The sequence below is a fragment of the Jaculus jaculus genome, chromosome 23, assembly GCF_020740685.1.
Source record: "Jaculus jaculus isolate mJacJac1 chromosome 23, mJacJac1.mat.Y.cur, whole genome shotgun sequence".
NCBI classification, from domain to species: domain Eukaryota; kingdom Metazoa; phylum Chordata; class Mammalia; order Rodentia; family Dipodidae; genus Jaculus; species Jaculus jaculus.
The window spans coordinates 6021187-6035958 of record NC_059124.1 but is presented as its reverse complement, the minus strand read 5'-3'; the positions used below and the strand labels follow the sequence as shown (position 1 = coordinate 6035958).

At 52.8% G+C, this 14772-nt stretch overlaps 1 protein-coding gene across 2 annotated transcripts in view; it reads left to right on the top strand.

Annotated features, from left to right (window-relative positions):
• Tspan11 (tetraspanin 11) overlaps positions 1–14772 on the top strand; it is a 53169-nt gene that overhangs the window by 20264 nt on the left and 18133 nt on the right. The gene's annotated exons all lie outside the window — the stretch shown is intronic.

Sequence of the window (14772 nt, the reverse complement as noted above, 5' to 3'; positions counted from 1 at the left end):
CAGGCAAGTGCCTTAACCAGTAAGCCATCTCTCCAGCCCTAAAATAAAAAAAAAAAAAAAAGAAGAAGAATCATGGTAATTTTCATGGCTATGAAAAGACTGGATGGCCGGGCCTGGTGGCACACGCCTTTAATCCCAGCACTTGGGAGGTAAAGGTAGGATTGCTGTGAGTTCAAGGCCACCCTGAGATTGCATAGTGAATTCCAGGTCAGCCTGGGCTAGAATGAAACCCTACCTCGAACCTCCCACCCCCCCCAAAAAAAAAAGTTGGATGGAGAAAATCTCGTGTCACCCAAAGTTCACCATGGTCCTCTCATAGCACCCTGTCTGGGTCGCACCTTCCCCAAGCCCTGTCGTCTGAGCACCCAGGGTTATCTTGAAACAGCCCAGACACCGGATCCTCTGCGTTTCAGTTATGTGCCTTTCAAGCGCAAGGATCCTTTCTCACTCCTGAAAACAATGGAGAGTCATTCCTTAATATCAGGATGTAACTGGGCTGTTTGAGATTTTCCCCAACTGACCCACCTGCGATCAGTTCTTTCTTTTTAAGCTTGTTTGAGTCAGGATCTAAATTAGGTCCCACGTTCTATCTCCTGAATCTCGATCTCTGGTTCTGTCTCTCCTCACAATCTGTTTGTTGAATGAACCAGGTCATTTCTCCTGTAGGGTTTCTGGCTTTTTTTTTTTTTTTTTATGTCCTTGTGTGCTATTTACACACCTTCCTGGCCTATCTAGAAACTTGATCAGGCCAGCCTAATTAATTTGATTGTTTGCGAAAGAGTCTGAGCTCCCGGGAGGCATCCATAGCTATGGAGGGTTGCAAAGAGGCCAGGGGGAAACCTTGGGGAACCCCAAGGCTGGCTCCACCTCAGGTTCCAAAGACCCAGCCTTGCCCCTACCCTTGGCTGTGGCCGACTTCTCATGACCTGGGAGCTCCCCCACACCCACTCCCTGAGGGCCAAGTCCTGATGGCAGAGAAGGAAAACGCAGAGGAGGCTGAAAACCACCAGGCTTATAGCCATGGCCTCACAGTGCCTGACACTACCTGCACAAGACCATCATAAGAGGAGGAAAAGTTCATGACATCAAAAGTAAAAGAGAGGCTGATTGAGACGGGGAGGGGATATGATGAAGAATGAGTTTCAAAGGGGAAAGTGGGGGTGGGGGCAGGGTATCACCATGGGGTATTTTTTATAATCATGAAAGTTGTTAATGAAAAATAAAAATTAAAAAAAGGTAAAAAAGCAAGACAGTGCCATATATGGGCCACAGAACCAACCCAAATCTCCTAGAAATCAGGCTGAGCCTGAAAGGAAGGAGGCTGCACAGGCGGCGGCCGGGGGGGCAGGGGAGTGGAGGCCTTGAAGGGTCCCCGTGCAACCCACACCACCACGCACCCCACTTCCCAGCATGCACCGTAAGGGCGCAGCGGGAGGCGGAGGGGGTGCTGTGAGGGGCCCATGGGTCCGGCTCCTGCAGCAGCCTGTACGGCGGCGACCTACTTCTTGCCCTGAATATGAAAGCTGCTTTGTAGAGAGAGGCACAGCTGGGTGGCCCTCCTGGTTTGAAGACGTTCTTCCATTTACTTATGTATATTATTGACAACTTCCAGATGAAGATTTTTCTTAATTTTGCTCTGCAGGAGCGCCTAGGCCCAGGGTGCTGGCTGAGTACATAGTGATGTGTGTCGGGGGGGGAGGGGTGGTCCTCTATATGGACACCAGCCTCCAGGGTATATTGTATGAACTCCTTCCTGACGGTGACGCTGGGGTGATGGGACAAACACACAGCCTGCCTGGCCATCCCACACGTGGCCCGGTGGGAGCCAGGTCTTCCCTTTGTGTCCAGGGAGACTGGCTGGGTTCCCAGAAGCCCTGTGGGTTCTCAAGTCAAATCCCTAAAAGGAAAAGGTGTAATATTTGCCTATAACCTACATACATCCTCCATGCATTTCCAGTTGCTTGCAGGCGGCTTACAACAGCAAACGCAGTACAAATGCCCGGCGTCGCATCATATCGTTCAGGAAAGGGCAGCAAAGCCGACAGTCACAGGGCACGTCTGACCCCCTGAGACTGGCCCACCCCTCAAATATGGGCAGCCGACGGTGTCCAAAGGAGGGCACGTCGTCGGCCATCTGAGGGGTCCCTGAGTCTGTGGCGTGCCTCAGCTATGACCAGCGCACCAGGGGAAGTCACTGGGGTGTTACTGAGGACCCAGGCGGAAAGTCTTGTATCCCACTACCCAGCCCTCCTGGGTTCTGGGGCTCACAGGGACCAGGGCTCAGCACGGGGCCACAGTCGATGGAAGGCAGGAAGGGGTACTTGTGGCTGAGCCCAGCCTCAATATGTAAAGTGCACCTGGCAACCAGGCTGACTGGAGCAGCACTTGGACGATATAAAGCTTGAAAACTGACGGTCACACTGCCAGGGAAGGGCAAACTGCCCCTCTCCCATGCACACCCTCTCCTCCCAGAGAGGCAGATTCGCCACATTTTGCAGTTGAAATGCTGGGCTCAGACAAGCGCGGAGGACAGTGAGCTCAATAAGCTGGACTGCCCTGAAAGCCGGCTTCCTCCTGCAAGCTGAGCCTGGCAGAAGTCAGAGGCACAGGTGGCTGGGCATGGGGGACGTGTGCAATTGCCCCCCACACTGGCAAGGCTGAGGCACAGCCACCGGACACCCCGGTAGGGCTTGATGCAAGAGAGGACTTCCACAGGAGCTAGCCACCTGGGCATCCAAGGCTTCCTTGCTCTATCAAGAAATAATGGCGGAGCTGGAGGGATGGCTTAGCGGTTAAGGTGTTTGCCTGCGAAGCCAAAGGACCCAGGTTCGACTCCCCAGGACCCACGTTAGCCAGGTGCACAAGGGGGTGCACATGTCTGGAGTTTGTTTGCAGTGGCTGGAGGCCCTGGCATGCCCATTCTCTCCCTCTCTCTCTCTCTCTCTCTCTCTCTCTCTCTCTCTCTCTCTCTCTCTGTCAAATAACTCAATGAACAAAATATTTAAAAAACAGAAAGAAGTAACAGCATTTCCAGCACATTTGATGAGAGAGGGAACTTGAAGTCCAGGGGTCTAACATTCACCAAGGGTCTCCAGATTGAAGGGCAACAGTGTGGGTTGTACCAGGAGACATGAGCTATTGGTATCTTGAGACACCAACGCCTCCCTAAGAGCTCTGCACTGGGCCATCTCCCAGGCCAGAAGGGAAGTCAAGCTCTGACACCGGACCCTGCTCACTGCCCCTCCTTGCACAGTTCACCTTGCCATCTGTCCAGCTAGACAAGCTGGCCTGTAAGAGGGAGGCTTCCAGCCACCTCAGGCACAGCCCGGCTGCTCCTCGGTGCTAGGTGGCTTGCCCAAAGGGAACCAAGCGTGGCTGCACAGGAGAGATGTGCAGAGCGGAAAGCCAGGGCGTGTGCTTGGTGGATACTTCCTGGCCTCTTGTCTGCATTTCAGAGGGTCAGCAGAGAGAGCCGTGTCAACCCCCTCAGGCTCCAGACAGGCTGGGGACCCAGCAGCTGCTGGATAGATCCAGATGCCCACTTCCTCCCTCCTCTGCTCCACCCACTCTGCCTGAGTCCAGTGATCTCCCTGGACCAATGTCACTAAACACTAAGGCCAGGAAAAAAAAAAAAAAAAGCATGCATGAGCATGTGCACACAGGTAAGCTCACATGTGTGTACACGCATGCAGACACACATGTGTGCATGCACACGCACACTTAGCCACTATCGGCAGGACTGCCAAGACTCACGTCCCCATCGACAGGCTTACAAACAGCCTCACAATCTAGAGCCCTCTTTCTCTGTTTGCCCTGTCCCCTTCCCACAGAGAAGAAGCAACGAACAAAGTGGCCCAAGGACAAGCCGGCGGGAAGCAGTCACCCACCTCCTGCCCTCACACCCTATCCCAATCCCACCTGCCAGCCAGCCCCTCCACCACTGACGTCTGAGTTGTTGAACCAGGAACGTCCTTGTCAGCGCTTTCTGGGGCAAATACCAGCAGGAGTTTTGAAGGCCAGGCACCATTTAGCAAGCCAAGTGGTTGAGTTGTGTTTGGAAGCTCCTAGAGAGTTCACTTGTGTGTTTATTATTATTATTGTTGTTGTTTGTTTGTTTTGTTTGTCAAGATAGGGTCTCGCTGTAGCCCAGGCTGACCTGGAATTCACTATGGAGTCTCAGGCTGGCCTCGAACTCACAGCGATCCTCCTACCTCTGCCTCCCGAGTGCTGGGATGAAAGGTGTGCGCCACCACACCTGGCTCTCAATTTCACGTGTTGTTATTTCACTGGTTTCCTCCAGTGTCAACTCCCTTTTGAATCTTTGATGGGCTGAAAGGCCGAGGGATCGCCCCAGAGGAGGAACACAGCAAGCCTAGCTCTACACGAAGTGATCCTTAAATAGAGATGTGAAGGTGGGAGAGAGGACATCTATACGGTGGCCGTCCCAGTGGGGCTGCAGGACGGGGGGGGAGCTGGTGTTAAAAGGTTACAGGAAGAATCCAGAAAAGGGCTGCTCAAGCCGTACCCAAGTATGCCATCTGTCTCTCCCCGGGGCCTTTGTCCTGGCATATCTGCAGCCCCTCAAAGTCACTCTCCTCAGAGACAGGAATAGCGCTTCTTCGTGCGTGCTGAAATCATGATCAGCCTGGCTCAGAAACCTGCAAAGGATGAGAGGGGCGCGAGGCTGGGCCTTAAATTATTCACACCAAATCTTCTTTTTTAGCCAAGACTGGATAAGAGAGACAGATAATTCAGGCCATCTGAGCAGAAGGCTGATGACCAGAACTGATGCCACCCAGATCAAAGGAGAGGGCTATTTTTAGGGTTTTGAATATGGGCTTGGCAAACTTTTATATCTTCAGCCGACTGAAGATCGTGATGGACCGTTTGGACTAAACTGGGTCTTTGTCAGGAGCTCTTTTATTTTTAGGGAAATGGATGGGGAGGGTAGAAAAGCGAGTTCTAGAGCCCAGTTTCTGAAAACAAGGGGACCCAGAACCTCAGCGCTTCCTCCTGGGAGTCTAAGTCTTGGTTAACTAGGATGACGAGCCCAGAATCCGGGGCACCTGTATGGGAGCTCGCACCTCAAAAAGCAGGTTTAATGCAGGCTGCCCAGCATGCTCTGGGAACCCAGTGAATCACTCGGCCTCTCCTGGCCTCGTTGGAATCCCCATCATTATATGGGGCAAGGTCTAAAGATAATGAGGAAGCATTTTAAGATTTGAGGGACCCAGTCACCACGTTACATAAAGATCATAAAAATACAGTTCTAATTAACATCCCGATGGCCGAGCTCCTTTGAGAAGGAACCTACATAAGTGGTTATTCTTAGAGCTGCTCCTCCCAGGGTCCCACATCCTGGGTGAGGCCACATCCCCCAAAGAAGTAGGTACCCAGCAGTTTGATGGCATCATCCCCCACAGCTCGCCACTTAGCCTCGTGGCGCTCTCCATCAGGCCACAAGGTGGTCCCCAATGCCACTGTGTTTGGTGGTAGCTTTATCTTGGAGCCAGCTGCTCATGAGATCCCAAAGGGACAGATCCTGCAGCCAGGGCTTTGAGAACCTGCAACATCTTCCCAACAGAACCAGAGATCCTTTGCCCACCAGCATGAGCCGTGTGTATGCATGGCCCCAGGAGCTGGCTTTGCAGTGACTACAGCAAAAGCGACCCCCAGAGTTAACCCAGCAGGAGAGGTTAGATCTCTGTGGTGTGGGGCATATGGACCATAGTGAGGACCCTCATTCCCCCGAGCAGCAAGGGGGGAGTCTTGAGAAAGTCTCCAAATGAGGCTGAAAAGGAGGGTCAGTGTATGCGCGCCTGCAGGTATTGAGGGCGCGTGGGTAATGACTTCCTGTTAGCCCCAGCCCAAGAGCACGTTTGGAGGGTATGCACTGTTCTTCCCACTACCAGGCTCCCTGGGCAGATTCTAGATCTGACCATAAGAGTAGGAAGATACAAAAGACACTCCTCTTCCTGTCTGTGGGTACTTGGATCTTGATTTCGGAACCTCTACAGGCCAGGGTGCAGAGGGAGCCTTACAAAAGATGATCAAGATGCTGGAGGGGCTTGAGTACATGGGCAACCCCCCACCCCGGGCCCTAAAACAAGTCACAGTCCATGGCACCAGCCGGCAAAGGAGGCCTACAGGTGGGCTGGCCGTGGAGGAAGGTGAGCCATCTGAAAGTTCTCACCTGAGGGCTGGAGAGATGGCTTAGTGGTTAAGCGCTTGCCTGTGAAGCCTAAGGACCCCGGTTCAAGGCTCGATTCCCCAGGACCCACGTTAGCCAGATGCACAAGGGGGCGCACGCGTCTGGAGTTCGTTTGCAGAGGCTGGAGGCCCTGGCGCCCATTCTCTTTCTCTCTCTCTCTCTCTCGCTCTCGCTCTCGCTCTCTCTCTCCTTGTTTCTCTCTCTGTCTGTCACTCTCAAATAAATAAACAAACAAACAAAATGTTTTTAAGTTCTCACCTGGGCCAGGAGGATGGCTCAGCCATTAAAGACAGTGACTTCAAGGTTCTCACCACGAAGCCCCAATCTGGGCCCCTGGTAAGGTGACTAGGAACCACCCCGTGGCCTGCTGGAGCTCTGGGGAGGAAGTGGTGACAGGGACAAAGAGGTCGGTTACAAGACTACATCCTCAGCCATTGGAGCCCAAAAGGTTCCTCCCTAGAGAGCACGCACAAGCACGGGCATCGTATCACTTTTCCTGGGGGATATCAGCAAACATCTGTTCATCCCCAGATAGGCAACCAATGTCAGACCAAAGAGATGATTCCACCCAAGTCTACCTTGGTGAACCAATGAGTTTATTAGAGTGATTTACAGGGGCGTGGGTGGTGGGGGTTACTTACAGGAGCATGGGTGACTCAGAGGCAGCGCATCACCAAAAAAAAAGCCCACCCCAACTTGGGTGACAGCTCACGTAAGTGGCATCCCTTAGCACTCCTTATAAAACTTGCAGACAGGGCTGGAGAGATGGCTTAGCGGTTAAACGCTTGCCTGTGAAGCCTAAGGACCCCGGTTCGAGGCTCAATTCCCCAGGAGCCATGTTAGCCAGATGCACAAGGGGGCGCACGCGTCTGGAGTTCATTTACAGTGGCTGGAGGCCCTGGCGCGCTTTCTCTCTCTCTCTCTCCCTCTTTCTGTCTGCAGACAGCTCCACCACAGTCTCCTCTCTCCAGCAACTGCTAACTCCATTTATAAGCGGGGGGAGGGGCTTTGTGAATTTGTAAACCGATTTCCCTGGGCACCATGAGCTTCCTTGGCTCCTGTGGTCTTTTGGAGCCTCTCTCAACCCTCCCCGTGGAAATGTTTCACTTTGAAAGAAATGGCTATGCCACAGGATGCCCTCCCACACGGCAGTGGCCTCTGGGGGCTGAGCTCTCCTCCATCAGGGGACCCAGGAGAGGAGAGATGATAATGGGCATCTGATTGTGTTCCTTTCTGCCCGGTGGAGGCCCTGGCTGTGGTGAGAGTCAGCTGGCATCCACTGAAATACAGACCCAGGGCTGGGGGTCAGACAGTCCTGGAGATGACTAAACTAAGATGATTTGAGCGCACAGCTCTCCCTCGGCAGCCAGAAGCCCTGGCCCCTCTCACCTCTGCTTGTGACAAGCTTTCCATACCACACTCAGACTACTGCAGGCCAGAGGATGGGACACCCCAAGGATGACACACTGCCCCCCGGAACCAGGGTGGTGGAAGGCCTGCTCGCCAGAGAGGAGCAGTCAAGAAAGGAGCTGAAGAGTTTTGTGGACAGCTCCAGCTCCCTGGTCAGTAGACCTACCGCACCAATGCTAACGGCCAGTTCTTCTCCTGGGTTCTTGTCTCACCACCCTGAAGACATGGAAAGTGAATGAATGGGGATTTTATTCAGTTATCCATGTGGGAATGACAGCGTGTGGCTTAGCAGTTAAGGCGCTTGCCTGCAAAGCCTAAGAGCTCATGTTCGAATCTGCAGGTCCCAAGTAAGCCAGATGCGCAGTGGCACAAGCCCGCAATGTCGCACATGCGCCACAAGGGGGCGCAAGTGTCTGGAGTGCACTTGCAGCAGCTAAGGCCCTGGGGAGCCCATTCTCTCTCTCTCTCTCAAAATAAATTAAAATAAAACAAGAGTTGACAATTCTGAATTCTTGGCAGCAGCCGGAATGCTAGCTTAAAGGGGTTGGCTGTGAGCGTTACAGTTCTAAACCTTTGGTGGGTCACAGGATGCCCGCTGAGAGGGCACAAAGGTGGAAGTAACAGCTGTGGGCTCTTGGTGGCACTGAAGACAGAGGGCAGGCTGCCAACAATGGAGAAAACAGGTCGTCAAAGTGGAAGCGGCAGGAGTGGGTGGCACCAAAAGCAGGAGCAAGGGCGGCTGGTCTCGGGCCACTGCCTGGAGCAGCTGTGCCCGGGGCCTTTATATAGATGCAGGCAGGCCCCGCCCCCTCCCCCTTCGGCTGGATTTATGCAAATGAGGTGAAAGGAGCAAGGGCCAATCAGGAGAGAGTCTGTCAAAGTGGAAGTAGGAAACAAAAGCCCTGTCAAAAGGTTCCCAGCAAGATGGTTCCCGGTTTCTCCTGCTGTCAGTGAAACGGGAAGAAAATGACTCATCTGTCAAATAAAAGGGGAGGGGGTGGGCAGAGCAAAGCAGCCTGTGCCCAGTGGCTTACCATCCCATTGTGCCACCTCTGATCACAGGGCTGGGAACTTGCAGGAGGTTCTGACCTCCATTACCAACACCTCCTTTTCCCTTTCGACTTGTATGTTGTACAGAAACACTCCCCGCCCGAAAAGTGTGAGCGAATTCACCCTGGGTCACACAGCATCTTGTCACAGGGATAAGTAGGTCTAAGAGTCCCAGGCCAGAGCATTTTCTGCAGCATGTCCCTTATCCCAGATCGCCACCGCTTCGCGTCCGTAGCCAATCTTCTGCAGCTAAGGCTCCATGGCTCACGGAAAGTGTTACCTGATCCACTGGATCTTCACAGCTGTTTCCAGCACCTTCTCTCCTTGCCTGCCCTGTGGAGTGGGGAGGAGGAAAGGGGACTTTGATTTGGCCTGGAATTTCACGAGGGATAGACACGAGCCTCCCGTGGGGAAGTGGTTTAGACTGTGTCCCAAGCTCTTCTCCCCAAGCCCTAAGGCCTTCCCCAACCCCCTGCTATTCCCTGAGCTCCCTGCTCTTCTTTGTTGTTCTGGGTCTAAGCCTCTCCTTCTCCGCTGTCACCAGTCCTGGCCTAAAATTATCACCACTAGGGACAGTATTGATTACCTCACCCTGGGCCCTGCCACTCTATCTTTTGCCTTGCCCTCACTCTCACCCGCCCCCTTGAGTTCCTCCTAAGGTGCCACAGGCTGCTCCGTCTCCTGCCAGCTGCTGAGAGAAGCGGAAGGCCTGCCAGGGGCTTGTAGGCACAGTGACCCGCCACATCCCCAGGCCTGAGTCCATCCACAGCAGCATTCTCTCTGTCCCCGGAACCATGCATCCCCCACAGAAGCCTGGGCCGCCCCCTGCAGTCAGTTGCGGGTCCTGCACCCGCAGAACCCTGGGTAGTTCCCAGTGGCACGGGGGGGGGGGGGGGGAGTGGGGGACATCAGACGCATCTGTCTTTCTTTAGCTTGTCCAGTGACACCCAATACAGGCACCGTGGGATCCTCTTGGAACCCAAGCAATTAACCTTACACTTGGGATGACCTCTGTTGCATTTCTTTCACATGCTTCTGGAATATTGCCTTCCTCTCCACGCACCCCCCACAGGCCTGCCAGCCCCTCTCTGCTGTCCCCCCTGAGCTCCCCTGAGCTGTAGCCAGCTGTGCTTGGTCCAGTCCTGGTGCAGTCTGTGCCCCTATCCTTTAGCAGAATTTTGTGGGCCAGGCCAATGTAGTGAGCCTCACTGCAAAGCAGCTCCAAGGTAGGGTGGCCCCGGCCCAGCACGCGGAAAAGCTGCAGCCAGATGGCCGGGCCACGAGCGCTGGGCCGGGGCCAGGAGGGCTAGAAGTCATCTTCCAAAAGTGACATCTTATTACAGGAATGGCTTGAGGCCTCCGGGATCCACACCCTCTCTCTTCTGCAAATAGCCCAGCACCTCCAGCTGGCGGTTCGTTGCCAGAAAATAACTCGCCCCCAAGGTCGTTTCTGCTTAAACAGCTGGCTCCGTCTTTTCCGGCTTGGCACACGGCTGAGGTCTCTGACCTCTCGGCTCGTCAGTGTAGGCCTCCCACACTCCACAGCTGGGATTCTCAGCGGGGCCTCTTTCCCTGCCACTTAACCTTGACCATGACTTCCTTCTGCTCTTTCTTTCCACCCTGTTCTGAGAAGAAACTGGTGTCCCCACATGTTCCGGCCCACCAGAACCCAGCCCCCCAATGGTCACACCACAGGCTTGACAGCAAACAGTTTCTTGTCTGCTGTGCAGAACCGTGGAGGAGATGGAAGATCAAAGCTTCCAGAAAGCTTCCTTCTTTCTGGCAAAATCTGTCTAACAGAGGAAATGTTCCAATTTTGAAATTCCAATTTTGTTTATTTTTTAATATATTTTATTTATTTATTTATTTATTTGAGAGAGAGAGAGAGAGGGGGCGCTCTAGGGCCTCCAGCCACTGCAAACAAACTCCAGATACATGCACCCCTTTGTGTATCTGGCTTACATGGGTCCTGGAGAATTGAACCCAGATCTCTCTGGCTCTCAATTTTATAAATTTCTTAAAAAACAACAGCCAAAAGAAAAAAAAAAAAAAAAAGGCACGTGTGTCTGCTGAGCTGTCCTGTGTGTCTTTTACTCCAGTGACTGTAGCCCACAAATTAGCTGGGGCTCAGCTTTTCCCCCTCCACTGCAAGTCCATGTGAAAATGCCATCTCTAATTAATCACCTGAATGTCACAGGGAGATGTATTGCTGCAAACTTCCTGCAGAGAGTCTCATTAGAAAAAGTACTGATTTGGTTCAGGGAATGCTGTGCAATCCCAGGTTCCTGCAGATCTGTAATTTTAGAAAGTTTCTAGCTTCAGTTTAAACTGCTTCGTTAAGGAATTAGCCAGGGGACCAGAGAGGTGGCTCAGTGGGCAGAGCACTTGCCAGTCAAGTGTGAGGACCTGACTTCAGAACTCACGTACACGCCAGGTGTTGTGGCTTGTAGAGGCAGAGACAGAACCCGAGGGACAACGTAGATACCTAAGCTCACGGAGAAATGCCTGCTCAGTAAGTAAGGCAGAGAAGTAGTTGAGAATCATATCAATCCCTGACCTCTGCACATACATAGACAAACATGAATCCATGCACACACACACACGCGCGAATTAGCTAGGAAAAAAAATACTTTAAGGTGGGCTGGAGAGATGGCTCACCAGTTAAGGCGCTTGCCTGTGAAGCCTAAGGACCCATGTTCGACTCTCCAGATCCCACTTAAGCCAGACGCACAAAGGTGAGGCAAGTGCAAGGTCGCACGTGCCCACTAGGTGGCGCAAGTGTCTGGCGTGTGATTGCAGCTGTCTGAGGCCCTGGCACGCCAGTTCTCTCCTCTATCTTTTTCTCTCTCTCTAAAATAATAAATAAATAATACTTTGAGGTAGAGCTGAATTTACTTTCTGTCGAGCTTGACTTATATTGAAATCAGATGGGTCTTAGGAAGACACAGGCTTAAAGCTACAAAATCCTTCTTTGAGTTCTCGCACCGATTTCCACTGGGTGGAGACGCCTGTGGAGGCTTCTTGAACGAAGGCAGCCCTGAATCAACAGACCCTGAAAACTCCCTGCGTCAAGTGGAGCTGGAGGTTGACCTGGAGGGAGGAAGGCAGGGTCCACTCACTCTGCATGCACATCTCCCTCTTCACTCGGTCGCTGTCTCCTCTCCAGACACCCTGTTCTTTGTTTTTTTTCTTTTTTCAAGGCAGGGTCTCGCTCTAGCCCAGGCTGACCCGGAATTCACTTTGTAGTCTCAGGGTGGCCTCGAACTCACGGCGCTCCTCCTACCTCTGCCTCCCGAGTGCTGGGATTAAGGGCGTGCGCCCCCGCGCCCGGCTCAGACACCCTGTTCTTTGAGGCCAGCACTTTCCTCCTTCACGTCCATCAGAGCCGTCCCCTGCCACATGCTGAGTGCGCACAAGCTCGTCCGTGTGTCTGTCAGTTGTTCAGTGGAGACGGTACCCCAGAGCTGGGAAGGCCCAAGGGGCTGTGCCAAACTTCCTGCCTGCCATTCCCCGCTCGGCCATGGATTTGTCGTGGGACCTCAGACAATCTGCTTAGCTCCACGAACACGTGTCCTTGAGGGCAAGAGGAGCCTGACACTGATCCTCACGTGGCCACTCGATGACTAAGGCTGGGACTCGGCGCTTTCGGGAGGCAGGGAAGGGTCACGTGCAGCCTGGCAGGAGGGGCTGGCACCTGCTAAGTGCTCCCAAATACTGCCGATGAGAAAGGCACGAACTTCCAGGGGAGGGTTGATGGGGGGGGGAAGGGCACTAAGAATGCTCTACTCCTCCCTCCTAGGTTTTGATGTACAAGGCCAGCACACCTCCTAAGTCACAGACAGCAATTCTTTTTTTTTTTTTAATTTTTTATTTATTTATTTGAGCGCGACAGACACAGAGAGAAAGACAGATAGAGGGAGAGAGAGAGAATGGGCGCGCCAGGGCTTCCAGCCTCTGCAAACGAACTCCAGACGCGTGCGCCCCCTGGTGCATCTGGCTAACGTGGGACCTGGGGAAGCGAGCCTCGAACCGGGGTCCTTAGGCTTCACAGGCAAGCGCTTAACCGCTAAGCCATCTCTCCAGCCTAAGACAGACAGCAATTCTTGCCAGCACCTCAAGAAAATGCCCAACGTGGCCAGTGAACAGTAACTAGACTCAGATTAGGAATTTCCTGTCGGGGGGCCTTGTTCAATCCTTCGGAAATCAATGGCAAGCCAGAGTCGTCCGCGCACGTGTATGAGGATGTGCATATTTGCATGCATGCATGTGTGTGTGTGTAGGACACAGGTCGGTGGCAGTTGCTCCCACTTTACGTTCTGCTTTTGAGATCTTCCTATCTCCGCCTTGCAAGTGCAGACCTCCATGCCAAGCGCTTAGGTAGGTTCCAGAGCTCTTCAAGCTGGCACGGCAAGCACGCTGTCCGCGAAGCTACCTCACCAACCCACAGACCAAACTCCGAACCAGAGAGCGCGTCAGAACCTTCTGCGGGCTTCCTGGCTCTCCTCCTGCTTACGGAAGCACGCCCGTGCCACCTCACCGAGAGCAACCGGTGGGACACGTGGCTGCTCCCGAAAGCAGACATTCCCCATGGGCTACGTGACATTTCCTGGGGAGACACGAATGAACATCTACTCACCCCCAGATAGGGCACCAGCAACAGACAAGGAATTATTTTACCCAAGTATAGCTTGGAAAGCCAATTTATTGGGGTGACTCAGAGGCAGGTGCATCACCAAATAAGAAAAAAAAAAAAACAGCCCACCGCTACATCCCTGGAGCTCTGTGCCCAACGTGTAGGGCAGCTTCACTGAAGTCTCTCCTCTCTGTAAGCAATCGTTTATTCCTCCTGTGACCTTGGGGTGGGGGGGGTCCTCGTGTGTCTTGTAACTTTGTGAACGTCCCTGAGCCTTGTAAGTTCCCTTGGTGACCCGAGTCTTCTGAGAAGGCCTTCCCTGATCCATCCCATAAGGATCCCCCCTTTTTAAAAAGAAAAAAATTTTTTGTTCATTTTTTATTTATTTATTTGAGAGTGATAGAGAGTCAGAGAGAGAGAGAGAGAGAGAGAGAATGGGCATGCCAGGGCCTCCAGCCACTGCAAACAAAATCCAGATGCATACGCCCCTTGTGCATCTGGCTAACGTGGGACCTGGAGAATCAAGCCTCGAACCAGGGTCCTTAGGCTTCACAGGCAAGCACTTAACCGCTAAGCCATCTCTCCAGCCCAGGATCCCTCTTTTTGGAGGAAATGATGTGTGGTTTGTATGGATTGTCGACCTGACGGGACGTAGAACCACCTGTGAGGAATCATCGATATTACGTGAGCCTCTGCACATGTCGGTGAGGGAGAATCGTGATAAGATTAACTGGAGTGGGTGACTACTCCATGGGCCCCAAGTTCTGGACTATATAAAAAGGGGAGAGCACTGTCTGACCAGGGCCGCTCCACGCTCCTTCCACCATGCCCTCTCCCCCGTGGTGGACCTGAAATAAACACTTCCTCCCTTAAACTAGTTTTTGCCCATGTACTTTGGTCCCAGCAACAACAAGGTAATTAACACATAGCTATACTAAGAGCTATTCCAGGCTCTTTGATTTTGTTTTGTAATTGTAATTGTTTTTTTTTTTTAAAAAAAAAAACATTTTATTTATCTCTTTTATTTATTTACTTGAGACAGAGAGAGGGAGAGAGAGAATGGGCGTGATGCCAGGGCCTCCAGCCACTGCAAAATGAATTCCAGACACGTGCGCCCCTTGTGCATCTGGCTAACATGGGACCCGGCAAATCAAACCTGGGTCCTTAGGTTTCATAGGCATACGCCTTAACCGCTAAGCCACCTCTCCAGCCCGATTTTTGTAATTGTTTTATGAGAGAAATACAGAGAGAGAGAGAGAATGGGTGCACCAGGGCCTCAGCCACTACAAACAAACTCCAGATGCTTGCGCCACCTAGTGGGCATGTGCGACCTTGTGCTTGCCTCACCTTTGTGCGTCTGACTAACACGGGATCTGGAGCGTCGAACATGGGTCCTTAGGCTTCTCAGGCAAGCGCCTTAACTGTTAAGCCATCTCTCCAGCCCCTTAGGATGTTTTCTGATCCTAGC